Source organism: Alexandromys fortis, unplaced genomic scaffold (assembly GCF_014885135.2).
Source record: "Alexandromys fortis isolate MF-2015 unplaced genomic scaffold, M_Fortis_MF-2015_v1.1 scaffold_232, whole genome shotgun sequence".
In the NCBI taxonomy this organism is placed as follows: Eukaryota; Metazoa; Chordata; class Mammalia; order Rodentia; family Cricetidae; genus Alexandromys; species Alexandromys fortis.
In genome coordinates, this window is record NW_026068110.1 from 1,467,906 (window position 1) to 1,484,297 (window position 16,392).

A 16,392-nucleotide genomic window follows, 5' to 3' on the forward strand; every position below is an offset into this window, starting at 1 on the left:
GGGGAAGAGACAGAAATCTTTAATAAATAAATAAATAAATTTAAAAAAAAAGAACACATTGCAATCCTAAACACTTATACACCAAAGTCAAGGGCACTTAAGTTCATAAAAGAAACACTATTATAGCTAAAATTGCATATTGACCCTCACACGGTGATAGTGATTGACTTCAATACCCTGCTCTCACCAATAGACAGGTCACCTGAACAAAAAATAAACAGAGAAATACTGGGGCTAACAGTCATTAAAACCAAATGGACATAACAGATATTTAGAGAGTATTTCACTCAAACACAAAAGAATACACCTTCTTCTCAGCTACTTGCAGAACTTTCTCCAAATACTAACTTCATGTTTGGACCCAAAGCCACTCTTAACAGATACAAAAAATTTGAAATAACACCCTACATCCTCTCTGACCACTGTGAATTAAAACTGCATACCAATATCAACATAAACAACAGAAAGTTTATAAACTTATGACCACTCACTGCTAAATGAAGAAACGAGTCAAGAAGGAAATAAAGAGAAATTAGAAATCTTCTAGAATTGAATGAAAATGAAAGCATAACACACATAAACATACAGGCACAATGAAGGTACCTACATAGAACAACTGGAAAGATCTCATACCAGTAACTTAACGACACACCTGAAAGTTCTAGAACAAAAAGAAGAAACAATACAAAAAGGAGTAGACAGCAAACAAAAATAAAACTTATGGCTGAAATCAATAAAATAGAAACAAACAAAACAATGAAACGAAGAGTTGGTTCTTTGAGAAAATCAGTAAAATTGACAAACTCCTAATTAAATTAACAAAAAGATGAAAGAGAAGATCCAAATTAATAAAATTAGAGAAGAAAAGGGGTCATAACAACAGACTCTGAGGAAATACAGAGAATTCTAGGGACATATTTTAAAAATCTGAAAGCTACCAAATTGGGAAAACCAAAAAAAAAAAAAATAGGATAACTTCTTGATGTATACCACCTACTAAAGGTAAGTCAAGATCAGTTAAATTATCTAAACAGACCTATAATCCCTAGTGAAACAGGAAAAAAAGAGGGGGCTAGATGGTTTTAGGGCAGAATTTTAAGAATTTCAAGGAAGACTTAATGCCAATACTCTTCAAACTATAAACAGAAGAAAGATCATCTAGTTCTTTTTATGAGGCCACAATTACCCTGATACCTAAACCACATAAAGATCCAACAAAGAAAGAGAATTACAGACTAATTTCTGTTATGAACATAGATGCAAAAGTTCTCAATAAAATTCCTGTAAACTGAATCCATAAACACATTCAAAAGATCACCATGATCAAGTAGACTTCATCCCAGAGATGATTCAACATGTAAATATATCAATGTAAACCACTATAGAAACAGACAGAAAGACAAAACCACATGATCATCTCAAAGTCCTAAGGAGTTAGGGATACAGGGACATAGTGCATAATAAAGCAATTATCAGCAATCGCCAGCCAACATCCACCTAGATGAAGAGAAACTCAAGACGAGGCTGCCCACTTTCTCCATATCTGTTCAATAGAGAACTCGAAGTCTTAGCTAGAGCAGTCAGATGACCGAAGGAACACAAGGGAATACAAAGTGGAAAGGAAGAAGTCCAAGTAACTTTGTTTACAGATGATGAGTCTATATACAAATGACCTAAAAATCCCACCAGCAAACTTCTACAGCTGATAAACACTTCCAGGGTACAAAATTAACTCACAACCATCAGGAGCCTTTCTATATACAAATGACAATGAGGAGACAAGAAATCAGGGAATCAACATCTTTTACAACAGTCTGAACAAATAAACAAAGCCACAGTAACTCCAGGCAAGCAAGTGAAAGACTTGTGTGACAAACACTTCCAGTCTTTGAAGAAAGAAACTGAAGAAGTATCAGAAGATGGAAAGTTCTCCCATGCTCATGGATTGGTATTATTAATTTTATTTTATTATCATTAATTTTTAATCCCTCTCATTTAATTGTTTAGATGGAAATGTGCTATCCATTTTGCTCACTCCCCTTCCACCCTCCCCCACATCCTCCACACTCCCAATTTACTCAGGAGATCTTGTCTTTTTCCCCTTCCTAGGCAGATCCATGTATGTGTCTCTTAGGACTGGTGTTATTAATGTAGTAAAAATGGCCATCTTACCAAAAAAATAATCTACAGATTCAATGAAAGATCCTTCAAAATTCCAAAACAATTCTTCACAGAATTTGGAAGGACAATTTTTCAGCTTCATGTGAAAATACAAAAAGCCCAGAATAACTAAAACAATCCCAAATAATAAAAGAACTGCTGGAGGTGCTACTCCCCCCTCCCCCCGAATCTCAAGTTGTTCTAAAGAGCTATAGTGATAGAAACAGTGCAGCCCCAGAGAAGCTAGGTAACAAGGAGGGCCCAAAAAGGGATGCGTGGATTGCCCTGGGAAGGGAAAATAGACTAGATCTCCTGGGTAAACTGGGGGTGGAGGGGGGGGGTGGGAACATGAAGCATGGATTGGCTGAGTTGGGGGAGGGACAGAGAGGGAGAGCAATGAAAGATATCTTGATAGAGGGGCCATTATGGGATCTGGGAGAAACCTGGTGCCAGGGAAACGCCCAGGAATCCACAAGGATGACTCCAGGTAAGACTCCTAGCGATAGTGGAGAGGGAGCCTGAACCAGCTTTCCCCTGCCATCAGAATGGTGACTAACCTAATTTTCATAGAACCTCCATCCAGTAACTGATGGAAGCAGATGCAGAGATCCACAGCCAAGCTCTAGGCCGAGCTCTGGGTGTACAGTTGAAGAGAGGGAGAAGGGATTGTATGGGGGGAAACGGGGATCAAGAACATGATGGGGAAACCCACAGAGGCAGCTGGCCTGAACTTTTGGGGAGCTCATGGACTCTGGACTGATAGCTAGGGAGCTGACCTAAGTCTTCTGCATGTGGGTGACAGTTGTGTAGCTTGGTCTGTTTGTAGGGTCCCTAGCAGTGGGAACAGGATCTTCCCTGGTTGCATGAACTGCCTTTTTGAAACCTCTTACCTACGTTGGGATGCCTGGCTCAGCCTTGATGCAGGGGTCAGGAGCTTGGTCCTACCTCAACCTCACATGCTATGCTTTGTTGACTCCCACGGGAGGCCTTACCCTTTCTGAGGAGTGGATTGGAGGGCATAGAAATGAAAGAAACCTGAGGGCTGGAGAGATTGCTCAGAGGTTAATAGCACTGGCTGCTCTTCCAGAGAAGCCAGGTTCAATTCTCAGCAACCACATGGCAGCTTACAACTGTCTGTAACTTTAGTTCCAGGGGACATGACACCTTCACACCAATGCACATAAAAATAAATAAATTTAAAAAAAATCTAAATTGGAATCACCAAATAATGGGGGAAACAAAGCCCCACAAACATCTCTTACCACTAGTACCAGGAATGGGTTACATCTAAAGACATTGGTGGCCAGTGGGACCCCATGGAACCCCCCCAATAACTCAAGCTATTGCTATGGCTATTGGTTGCTCTATATAAACTGATGTAAGGCCCCATTACTGAAGACAACACCCACAGCACTCACTAAACACAGAGAAATTGAGCTGGTGGCTACCTAGAGCCTTCATCCCTACTGACCAGACTGGAAGGCACCCTGCTCTACCAAAGAAGGGCAAAAGCCAACCCAGATGCAAATCCTGCACTCTGTATGACCTGCCTGTAAGATTCACTGGTAAAATAGCGGCGTGGAAGTTGTAGATGCAACCAATCACAATTCAGGCACACTCCATGAGGCAGAACCCATACCTGATACTTCCCTGGGTGGCTAAGAACCTGAGACTAGATAGGCCATGGACGTAGGGGAAAACCAAATACTACTGTCTACTAAAGGAACGTAGCAATAAAATGACACCTAGTGACATCCTGCTATACTCATAGGTCAGTGCCTTGTCCAACTATCATCAGAGAGGCTTCCTCCTGCAGCAGATGGGAACAAAGACAGACCCACAGCCAGACAATATGCAGAGAGAGAGACTTTGGAACACTTGGTTCTAAACGGGATGTCTCCTTCAAATGCCTCCCCTCAGGGCTCAGGAACTCTGTGGAAGAGGAGGTGGAAAGATTGTAAGGGGTGGGGGGAATGGGGGACACCAAGGAGGCAGTATCTTCCAGACACAGCAGGACTGACACACACATGAACTCGCAGAGACTGGCAGCGTGCACAGCGCCTGCACAGGTCTAAGCCAGATGGGTCCAGCACTGAGAAGGGCAGTGGACACAAGACCCTGTCCTTAACTTAGAAGCTCTCTGCTATTGTTTAAACACTCACGAAGGGGAAATCAATTTTCTCCAGTGGAATCTCGCAAACCACACTTCAGAGCAGGGTCCAGGCCAGAAAGAGGCTGGCTAGAACTCAGTACTATTTTTGCAGGCTTTTTGTCTCATAATACTTTGTCTGGGATTTCCCCCAAAACTTTGTTTTTATGGGTTTTCTGTATGTGAGACTATGTCTCTCAAAATTTGTATGCTTCTTGTGTTTGCTTTTTCTTTGGCTCTTTTTTGTCTTAATCAAGTATTTATTAATTACTATTATTATTGTTGTTGTTGATACTACTTTAGATGCTCTTTCTAATGAAAGAGAAAGAAAGGGTGTGAATCTGGGTGGGTGGGTATGTGGGAGAAGATCTGGGAGGAGTTGGGGGAGGGGAGACCTTAATCAAAATATATTTTATGAAAAAATCTATTAAAAACTAGTCTTCCTAAGAGGGGAAGAATTAAAAACAAAACAAAATGAAGGGCCAGTTAGATGAGTTAGGGATTCAGGGTGCTTGCTGCTAAGACTGACAGCCTGAGTTCAAACCCCAGGACCCATATGCTAGAAGGAAAAAGACACTCCTACAAGTTGTCCTTCAGCTGAGCACAGCAGGAGGCCGATTCCAAAGAAGACCACTCCTGTTCTAGAATGTGCCATTCCCACGGTCACACCACGTGACAAAAGCCAATGGCACGATGTTCCCTTGCCCTTTCACGGATCTATTGATTTCCTCTTATAGAAGAACATCTTAGTGGGTGAGGAGACACTTGCCACGAAAGACTGACGACCCGAGCCTAAGCCCCAGGGACCATGGAAATGTGGAGGTGGAAAATCAGCCCCGAAAGACTGTTTTAGCTAATGTAGCAGTACTCACCTGTAACCCTAGCACTTCAGAGCCTGAGGCAGAAGACTCTGAGGCCAGTAAGATGCTGTCTCCTCCTCCCCCAAACAGTTGTTTGCTCACTAGGAAGGATAGTTTTGACAAACCACTTTGGCTAACTTCTAAACTATTACAAATTTGCAAATATTCATAGCAGACCTTATACTATGACTATTTGTTTGTGTTTGTAGGTGTGTGCACATGCACGTGTGTGTGTGTGCATGTGTGTGTGCACACACGTGCTTGTGCGCATGCATGTGAAGCCTGGAGGTGAATTTCAGGGGTCTTTTTTAGCTGCTCTCTCTCTCTTTTGAGACAGCTCTCTCAGTTTCACCTGGAATTTGCTGCCTCTTCTGATTTAGACAGGGCCTTCCCAGTGGGGGATTAGTAGCGCACAGCGCCACACCCAGTTTTTCTTTTACTGAACCATCTCCTCAGCCCAGATTATTTTGTCTCACACACCTCTTTTGTTTCTCAAAAATTAACAACTGTCTTCCATTTCTGTTTGCTGGCTAATTCTCATAGTCAGAGTATCATTTTAAGCCGTAGGCTTCCTACTGGTGTGGTTAGATTCGGGATCTCCTGTGCCCAGTTTCTCACACACGAGTCCTCTCATCAAGGGCATGTCCCTCATGCCTCGAGCTTCCGGTTCCCTCTGCCCATCTCGTCTTTCCAGTTTCCTCTTTCAATTCAGGGAACTCTTCCCCTAGAAGCTTCCCGAGAAAGGGTAGAAATTTAAGAGCCCTCCGAATGCTCAACTTTATTCTCCTTGGGTAGTCTGCCTACGTATAGACTGTCTCCCTGAATTTTGCTCTGGGGTCTTCCAGCTTTCGGAGCCTTCCTGTTTTCTTTCATTTTTATTGTTTGTTTGTGTCATTGCACACATTCAGAACTCAGAGGACAAGTTGTGGGAAGGGAGTTGGTTTCAGGGATCAAACTCCAATTGTCAGGCGTGGCTGCAAGCTCTTTGGCTCCCTGGGCTATCTTGTCACACCCCAATGTTTCTCTTTACCTGTTTTTCACAAGTGACTTACATTTGATTGCTTTTTTTAATCTCCCAAAAGATCTTCAATTTGTGGGTTCTTCTGTGTGTCTTTACAACTGTTATTATTATGTGTGAGAGGTGTGTGTGTATGGGTGGGGCACACACACTATAGGAAACGTGAGCTCGGAGGACAGCCTTGCAAAGTCAGTTTTCTCTTTCCCTATTTCCATGCAAACTCATTGAATTCTCATTCTCAGGCTTCTATAGCAAGCATCTTTATCCATTAAGCTTTCTCACCAACCCTGGCTGTCTGCTTTTTCAACCATATATTACTCTTTAATTAAAATTTTGTTTAACAGCATGTTCTTGCCAATGCAATAGTTCCAAATATTCAAATCTGATAGAAAAGAATTTTCAACATTGTACCATTGTAAGAAAAAGCTTCAGAAAAGTCCTGTGCTTTATGTGGTGTGATCTCCTGTCCCACCCTGGGGCTGCTTTCTGAGTATTTCCACAGGCGTCTAGCGTACTAAGCAGAACTTTCAAAAACAATTTTGCCTTTAAAATTGACATCTTGATCCTTTCATTCGTTTTTCCTTCCTTTCCTCTTTTGTTTGAGACAGGGTCTCTCTATTATGTACCCTGGCTGTCTTGGACCGCAGTATCCAGATCAGGCTGGCCTTGAACTCACAAGATCCACCGGCCTCTGCCTCCGGAGTGCTGGGGTTAAGGGGATGTGCTGCCATGCCTTTGACAGTCGCTTTACAGGGTGTGGACACAGACAGATGAGCACATTCGCTCTGCTGCATCGAATGACAAGTGTATCATCAGTTTGAACTGCAGCACAGCTTGGTTACACAGAGCCTGAGACATGGAGGGGAACTGTCTGGAAATAGCAGACCTGAATGGGAGGCTTCATATCTACAGTGGAAGAGTGAGTCCTGGCCCACACTAAGAACTGATTCTGATGAACAGTTGATAAATGTGGCTGCCACTTATGTTTCAAGGTAGATCCCCACATCCACGAGTCTGGAAGTTTTCTGCTCTAAAGCCAGTGGGCAAAGAATAGCCGCCTGCACGCAAAATCTGGGAGGCCACCCTGCTCTTGGGCAAGCACGTCATCCGGCATCTGTTGTATATTTAGGGGCTCTGTGACACGGAAAGGACGGCTCCAGGATGTCCTCTTGGGAGTTCATGGCATGACAGAGCCTTGAAGCGAGGCCCCAGCGACAGCACAGAGGGCTGGGGAGGCAGCCCTCTGGGTAGACCTGGGTTCAGAGCCTTGAATGCTCATAAAGCCGGGTGAGGGAGGGTGCATCTGTGGTCCAGGCGCTTCTGAGTCGAGGCAGGAGGCAGAGGCAGGAGAGAGCCCAGGAACTCGTGGGCCTGGTGTACACACTGGCCCAACAGCAAAAATGGGAGCCTATCTTGAAACAAAGGAGGAAGGTGTGGAGTAATGCCCAAGAGATGGTCCTGTGACCTCCATACATGCGTCATGGCATACATGTGCCTGACTCACACGCATGAGTACACGCACATCACACACAGAGGAATATTCAATAGTGACACAACAGAGGACGAAGAGGCAGAGATGGGAAAAACACTCCCTGCAGCCCCACTTGTATTTGGGACAGCCGTAGAATTCATCATCCAAACTGGGACACTTCCGAGAGTGTAGGGCACCGTGGATAATTATTCTGGGGCCACAGGTATCCCATGAGACGGTCCCAGGTGGACTGGGATATATAGACTGCCCTCCTACCTCTACACAAGACCTTATTCAACCCTTAAAACAGCCTTAACTTTGGATCTGGCCATCATCTTTAGTAGGGTAGTCACGTGGTCTGAGTCACAAAGCTGGGGTTAACATTTAACCCTAGATGGCTCAGATTCTGGATTCCTTGGTGTCTTTTCCTTGCTTGTTGAGAAAGGAGGGTGCTAAGTGCAGGGGATATAGCTCAGTTGGTAGACTGCTTGTTTAGCATGCTCAAAGTCCTGAGTTGGAGCATGCCAGACATAAACCAGGCATGGTGGTGCACGCCTATAATCTCATCACTGGGAAGGTAGAGGTCAAAGGATCAGAAGTTCAAAGCTGGGCCTAGGAAGATGGTTCAGGTGGTAAAGTGCCTGCCTCGCAAGCATAAGGCAAAGAAAGGAACTTTCCTAGAGCTCACTGCCTGCCAGCCTAGTGGGATCAGGGATCAGCGTTCAGTGTGAGACATGAACTGAGGAAGACATCCAGCGTCAGTCTCTGCCCTCTGCACGCACATGCACATGTGCACACACCTACACAAATCCACACATACCACCCATACACGAGAAATTCAGGTCATATTTGGCTACATCAGTGAGTTTAGGCAGCCTGGGATACATGAGACCTGATTTTTAAAGTCATCATACCAAAAAGAAGAAGAAAAGAAGGAGGAGGAGGAGGAGGATGAGGAGGAGGAAGAGGAGGAGGACGAGGAGGAGAAGAAGAAGAAGAAGAAGAAGAAGAAGAAGAAGAAGAAGAAGAAGAAGAGGAAGAGGAAGAGGAAGAGGAAGAGGAAGAGGAAGAGGAAGAAGAAGAAAAAGAAGAGAAGGAAGGAAGGAGAAGGAGGAAGGAAGAAAAACTTTAAAGAAACAAGAAGCTTGGCTGGGGTTGGGTCTTGGGGCAGGGACACCACAGAAATAGCAGGCTATATGTTGCAGGAAAAGTTGGGGAGACAGTTTAGATGCCTGGTGAGCCTGGAGGCCAGTTCTAGGGTCACCATCATGAGAGCCTGGGGGAGTTTTGAGGCACTAGCCTCTCGTGCTGGTGGGATGGAGTCAGTAAGAGCCACACTTCCTGTCCAGCTATGCTCAGGTATGTTCAGTATGCTCAGGTATGTTCAGGTATGCTCATCTATGCTCATCTATGCTCAGGTATGCTCATCTATGCTCAGGTATGCTCAGGTATGCTCAGGTATGTTCAGGTATGCTCATCTATGCTCAGGTATGCTCAGGTATGCTCATCTATGCTCAGCTATGCTCGTCTATGCTCAGGTATGCTCAGGTATGCTCATCTATGCTCATCTATGCTCAGGTATGCTCGTCTATGCTCAGGTATGCTCATCTATGCTCAGGTATGCTCAGGTATGCTCAGGTATGCTCAGGTATGCTCAGGTTTGCTCAGGTATGCTCATCTATGCTCAGGTATGCTCAGCTATGCTCAGCTATGCTCAGGTATGCTCATCTATGCTCAGGTATGCTCAGCTATGCTCTGCACACACAAGCTCATGTGCACACACACCCTATATATTGGTCCACTCACTACCATTGTTGCCTTGTGTATACTGCCTACACACAGACTTTGGGTTGAGACGTTCAACAATTACCATGCGTGTTACCCGAATATAAACCCCAGCCTCTCACCACTCATGAAGGGTGGCAGCCTCAGGGCCCCAGCCTTTATGCAAATGCTAAACCCAGCTCCCTCCATCTTTTCTCTCCTCTCTAATTGACTGTTTTCCCTCCTTGCTGGGGTCTGCGGGAGCCCTGGGTCACCATTCAGAAGGGATCTCCCCCCCACTGCCTGGCCCTTCCAACCCGGGCTCCCACTTCCTTTAATCTAGTTACTTATCCATCAACACACTGGGAGAAAGACACAATGGGGCATAATTGTATCTGTGGCTGTTGATGTTCAATTAACCACATAACCTTAGGATTCTCTCTCTCTCTTTCTCCCCCCCCCTTCCCTCATCTCTTACATCACTGCCACCCAATCACCTTTCTTTAAGCCAGCTCACCGAGGGACCCTTCTCAAAGCCCCCCGACATCCTGAGGAAAAGGAGATGAACCATGTGAAGGGTTGTCCCGATTTCACATTCCCCACTTTTCCTTATCTTACCTGCTTTTGTCCCGCCACTCCTAGGACCACTCCAGGCCTGGGTTGACAGGTGCCTTTCGGATGTGGCACCTTGCAAAACTCCTCTCTCCGGCCCTTGTCTGGGGCCGGCAGCTGTCATTCGCCAGGCGTTCTGCTTTCTCCACTGTACCATGCTAATTTTTTGAGGGACAATTTTTCGACAATGAGTCCTCCAGCCTGAACAGAAACCCTTTATGGGGCCGGCCCCAGGGAGGCCACAGCGCTGCCAAGGCAAACAAAGGCTCATTGCTACCGCAGAACACGCTTGTGCCTTTCAGGGCCGGCCTAGTAGAGCTTGCTGCCTCCAGCCCAGGCCGAGGTAACACCTGGCCCGCCAGCTCCTGGCTCCTAATCAAGATATCAATCACGGCGGGGGCAGGGCACACTGGTGCCCAAGGCTCCGGAGCCCACATGTGCAGGTAGCTGGCCTGCCCTGGGGCCAGTAAGGCTTGGCAGGAGTTAGAAGCTGGGGGAAGCAACCAGGCCCCCAAAATGGAACCCTTAATTAGGCTGATATCATCCAGCACAAATGTTTCTCCTGGAGGAAGGCTTCTGGGCACCCAAATTATATTGTGCAAAATGCAAAGGAGGCTGGAGAGATGGCACAGGCGGTGAAATGTTTGCTGTGCAACCACAAGGATCTGAGTTCAAGCCCCAGAACCCACATGAAAAGAAAAGAAAAGCTGGGCGTGGTGGCTTTCACTTTTAATCTTGCCCTGGGATGCAGAGACAGGGAGATCCTTGAGACTCAATTGGTCTAGCTCAATAGGCCAAAACCAGGTCAATGAAAAGACCCTGCCTCAGATCTCCTGAGTAAATTGGGAGCATGGGGGACCATGGGTGATGGTAGAAGGGGAGGGGAGAAAAAGGGAGGGGAGCAGAGAAAAATACATAGCTCAATTAAAAAAAAGAAGAAAGAAAGAAAGAAAGAAAGAAAGAAAGAAAGAAAGAAAGAAAGAAAGAAAGAAAGGAAGGAAGGAAGGAAGGAAGGAAGGAAGAAAGAAAGAGCCTTTCTTATAGAATAAGGTGTCTGGCACTTGAGGGATGACACCTGAGGGTGGCCTCTGTCCTCCACACCACACAAGCACAAATCTGCATTCTCTCTCACACACAGTGAAAAAGGAGAAATGACAGCTTTTCTGAAGCCAAGGATGGCAAGGCAGGGCAGGGCAGGGTCTGAGCCTGTGATATGGACTCAGCCAAGGCCCTGTTCCTGACTCCTGTCACTTTGTACCTTGTTCGGGATTTCTTGAACGGTTTTTAAGAGTGACAGGAAATGTCTGGAATCCTAGAGTAGTGTGGAGATGACTTGGCGGATAAAATGTTTGACAGGCAAGTGTGTGGACTGGAAATCAAATTCCCAGCACTCATGCAAAAGTCAGTTGAGTATTGTGACCAGCCTGAAAGTCCAGAGCTCTGAAGGCAGAGACAGGAGCCCTGGGGCAAGCTGGCTGCCTCGGACTCCAGGTTGGGGGGGGGAGAGGGAGAGCCAAAAATCAATGGTTTTCAGTAGGGGTTGTAGCTCCTTTGGGGGTTGAACAACCTGTTAACAGGGGTCACCTAAGACCATGAGAAAACTCTGATATGACATAATGAATCATAACAGTAGCAAACCTGTAGTTATGAGATAGCAATGAGAATACACACATGTGCCTGCACATACATGCACACACACATGCACACACATATACACACCACACACACATGCACACACACACACAAACATACACACCACACACACATGCACACACACACAAACATACACACCACACACACACATGCACACACACACACATACACACCACACACACACACCTGTGCACTAGGCCTGAACGTTCATCAGGTGCGATCCTTCATTTGTACTGGAGATGAGGGGAATGAGCTCAGGGAGATGACACATGTTTGTACCACAGCTGCTCGATGGCAGTGGAGCCCCATGAGACCTGTCGCTTCTAAAGACTCCTGCACTTGGAAGCTATGCCTGGGGTCCCCGCTGCTATGCTGGGTAGATGGCTGGCTCCAAGAACAGCAAGGTTACAAAGGGGAGGAGTCTGGAATGTGACTCGAGGTCAAGCCTGGTAGTATCAGACCCTCAGCCAGTACCCACTTTGTGCCCCGCTCACCTCTGAGGACGTGTGCTGAGCTTCTAAATAACCAGCTCCTTGCTGCGTCCATATGTAGCACCGGGTTCCAGAGGAAAGCTGTGGAGACTATGGTGGTATAGGGCCACTTAGTTGATATGTGACCACCTGTGCCTTACTGACCTCACTTTAACAAACCATGCCAGTAGTCCCTGACTCATGGTCCTCTCAGAGGATGGAGCAGACATCTTCTGTAGGTGAGATTCCACCCCTGCTTTGTCATGTGAGCCCAGGAAGCTCCAGGGGCGGGATGCATCAGCCAGAGCCCCATGATGTGACTACACATCCCCATGAGGTCTTTCCTTGAGATACAGTTTGAATTGTTGCAGGGTCCCTCACTGAAAAAAAAAACCCTGCAGGGGGTAATTGACTTTACATCGCTCTATGAGGGCACCCATCCTGGTGGGTTAGTATCCATGTCGTACTAGTTGTGAAGTATTTTAGATATTACTCCCTATTATACATGCAATAAAGCATATAGGTGTTGGAAACACACATATAGCATTGAGACAAGAATCTGGACACTGTCCTATTCAGGGGCCAGTTATTGGGTGAATAGATTTTCTCTCATCTCCAGGAAAAGTCACTCACCATATGGTGACAATGAATCAATTTCATTTAGTTATGCTTTCCATGAATGGTTAAACTCTGTGCCAAGAGCAGGGCACACAGTAGGTATTTTGCTACTCAGCAAGTGTTTAGCTAAGGACGGTTAAGGACTGGAGGTGATAGGAACAGGGAGTCCAGTCAGCAGATTGTATGCAGAGAAAAAAATGCAGATTCTGTGATGGCTGAAATCTCAGAAGGAGGAAGAGGAGGGACTGGCAGGCTTTGAAAAAAGGTTCATCAAGGTCAAACAAGGTCATATTCATAGCTTGGTGGTACAGAGAAACAATCAACATTAATTTTGCTCCCAGTTGCATGGATTAGAACCTAGGAGCAGACAAGACATGTGGAGCTGGCTCAGGGTGTTCCCAGGGGTCAAAGCAAGATGTCTGCTGAGGACATGGTCGTATTTCATATGTAACATACATGAAGCCTAAAAGTAATTTTATACCCTCTTTTCTATTTGTTTCATGGTGTAAAATTTCCCACTTGTGGCGTGTCAATGCTCAAAAAAAAACTTTGCATTTCAAAGCATTTCAGGCTTTTTATTTGGGGGTTAGAGAAGCTCAGTCCAAATTTTAAACACATTATTACTTACTGGGAGAGGGTGAGAAATGTTTCCAGAGCTCTGGTCTCAAGTGTCTTAACTTGGCTCTAAGGGGACAGGGTGGGAAAAACATAAAGAGAGAGCCGCAAAGCTTGTTGTAGGATCCTGTGTAAATAAAAAGCAGAAATCGACACATTGCTCAACCATGGGGAATCTGCCTAACACATCATGGAATATTGCGTGCCTGCGTCTGGTGGTTATTAGAGAATGTGGGGGGTACGAAAAGGCCGGGAGCTGCACCAGTTAGTAGGCATCGGAACAACCCCTGCAGCTTTCATATTGATAAAGTATGAGGTAGAGAACGAGGGCTGGGGAGAGGGACAGCAGCAAAGCCCTTGCTAGATAAGAACTGAGTTTGGCCCGCAGAATCCACAAAGAAGAACCAGGAGTGCGGTGTGTGTCTGTAATCCCATTCCTGGGAGGCAGGGACAAGAGGATCCCTGGGGCTCGCTAACCAGCTAATCTATCTGATTCAGTGGTGAGCTCCAGGTTTGGTGAGAGAATTGAGAATTTATTTAAAAAAATAAGGTGGATAGGTTGGGAAGATGGCTCAGTAGATAGAGGAATTTGTTACTAAGATTGATGACCCAAGTTGGATCCCTAGGACCCACATGGTGGGAGGAGAGCATGAACTTGCAGGTTGTGAGGTCTTCTAACTGCTGTATGTGTGCTATGACATGAGAACACACACACATTCTCTCTCTCTCTCTCTCTCTCCCTCCCCTCTCACACACACACATTTTCCAAGACATTCGCAGTAGACACATATAGTTGGTGAAACTGCAAGTGGTGTTTATCATATTTTATTTTGATTTGTTTGTGTGTGTTTTGCCAATCTTTTTTTCTAGAATGACTATATGTTACTCTGGTAATTAATTAGAAGCTTCAGATGTTCCCATGAAAAGGACCTGCCCAGAATTGGTTGAGTTATCCAACACTTCTTTGGCAAGGGTCCAGACCTAGCCTAGTAGCATGGGACAAGATGGGGACCAGCACCCCAGAAACAGAATTACCCAGAACTCTCTTTGAGTATTCCCTGGCCATGAGCATTCCCAGTGATGGGGGAAAGGTTCCCATCATGAATTGTACTTCACAGAAGAAGTGAACAGAACTGGTCCAAGTTGATCATTAAGACAAACAGACAGGAAAGTCCCTGCTCCCAGGTTTATACACATGCTTCCTGCCAGGTGATCTGGCCAGGCAAACACTGCCAGGTGCCTTGCAGCAAGTCTGCAGCATGGCAGGTCCCTTCCCCCAAGGTATCCCTGATGAAGAGGGCCTAAGTGAGCCTTACCAGAGAGCCATATAATGTCCAAGCTAAGGTTTGGGAAGGGGGAGACACAGAGTCGAGGGAGTAGGCTGACCCCCTAGTGACTGAGCCGGCGAGGCATGGGGCATCTGCAGCCCCTTCCGTTGTGGTCACTGACTGCTGTCCTTGGAGTCACAGGCAGTTTCTTTTGGAGGTGATGGTGGCATCCTGGTGTTCACTGTGACCTCCCTACCTCAGCCCTGGCTCCTGGAGCTCCCTGTGTGTTCGATTTTTCCTGGTCAAGGGGCAATCCTGAGCTATTGCCTCTGTGCTTGCCCTGTGGTCAGTCTGATACCAGAAGGGATCAGTTGAAAGCCACTGGGTTTTGATGGGAGTCCGAAGAAGAGCCTCGTGGCTGTTGTTACAGGCACTGGCTTCATCAGAGAGACTGAAAAACAACTGTGCACCTGTGTATCCCCTGGGACAGATGGCCTCTGTGAAGATGTCTGTACCTGTCACTGGGAGCAGAGGGCCCTCTGGAAGAGAGACTGAGACATGAGGTGATTGCAGGGCTGGGTGTAGCCTGGTGTGTAGAGGGCTTGCCAGGTATGTCCAAAGCCCTGGGTTTTAGCCCCAGCATCATGGATACCAGCAGGGCGTCGCAAACCTGGATTCTCAGACTCTGGAAAGTGGAGGCTGAAGGATAAGGAGTTCAGAGTCATCTGTGGCTACACAGCAAGTCTAAAATTAGCCTGAGCTACATTAGAACCTGCCTCAAATATGAAATCTCAAACTAAACTAAACTAAATGGGAATAATTATATTAATTGAGTTACAGTGATGAACAAACAGGAATTTGCGTGAGTTTAGCGTCCCCATGGGTTCCCTGGGGACACCCAGGTCTGGTAGCCAAATGAAGTAGCAGAGTCAGGTACCTGGGGTCTCAGTGGATCCCTGGGCTGCTATAGAGGTAGGTGAGGACAGCAGCCCAGTGTAGACACAGTCAAAACCACCAGGTCAAGCAGAAGGAGTCAGGCAGGAGCCTTAATGAGGAGTCTGCAAGAAACATTGTCTATGTACTCCTGAGGGTTGGGGACCCTGAGGGAGCAGGGCAGCGGGGAGGAGGTTGGGATGCTCTGGGTGTGTGAAGGGGGTTGCCTTGGTCATAGATGTCAGTGGGATATTACCAGTGAGGATGGGGGCTGCAGATGCATAATTTGTGTGGGTATGAGAGCAGAGGTGACCAACCTGGAAATGGTGTGTGTGCATGTGTTTGTGTGTGTGTGTGTGTGCGCGTGCGCACACACACACACACAGCATGCATGTGGAGATCAGAAGAGCTTGCACATCAGTCCTCTCTCCACCTTGTTTAAAATGGGGTCTCTGGTTCATCTGTGCAAGGGCAAGGCAAGCTGGCCTGACGGCTTCTGGAGAGTATCCTGTCTCTGCCTTTCATGGGCAGTGTGGGATGCACAACTCACAGATGTGGGCCACTATGTCCAGTTTGTATGTGTGTTCTCAAGTCTAAATTCAGCTCTTTATGTGAGCAGCAAGGGCTTCTGCATAAAGAGGGACTCATCTCCCCATCCCCATCTTCCCATCCCTGTCTCCCCATGCCTGTCTTCCCATCCCCAACCCATCCCCATCTCCCCATCCCCTCATCCCCCATCCCCCATCCCCCATCCCTCATCCCCATTCCCATCTCCCCATCCCCATCTCCCCATCCCCACCT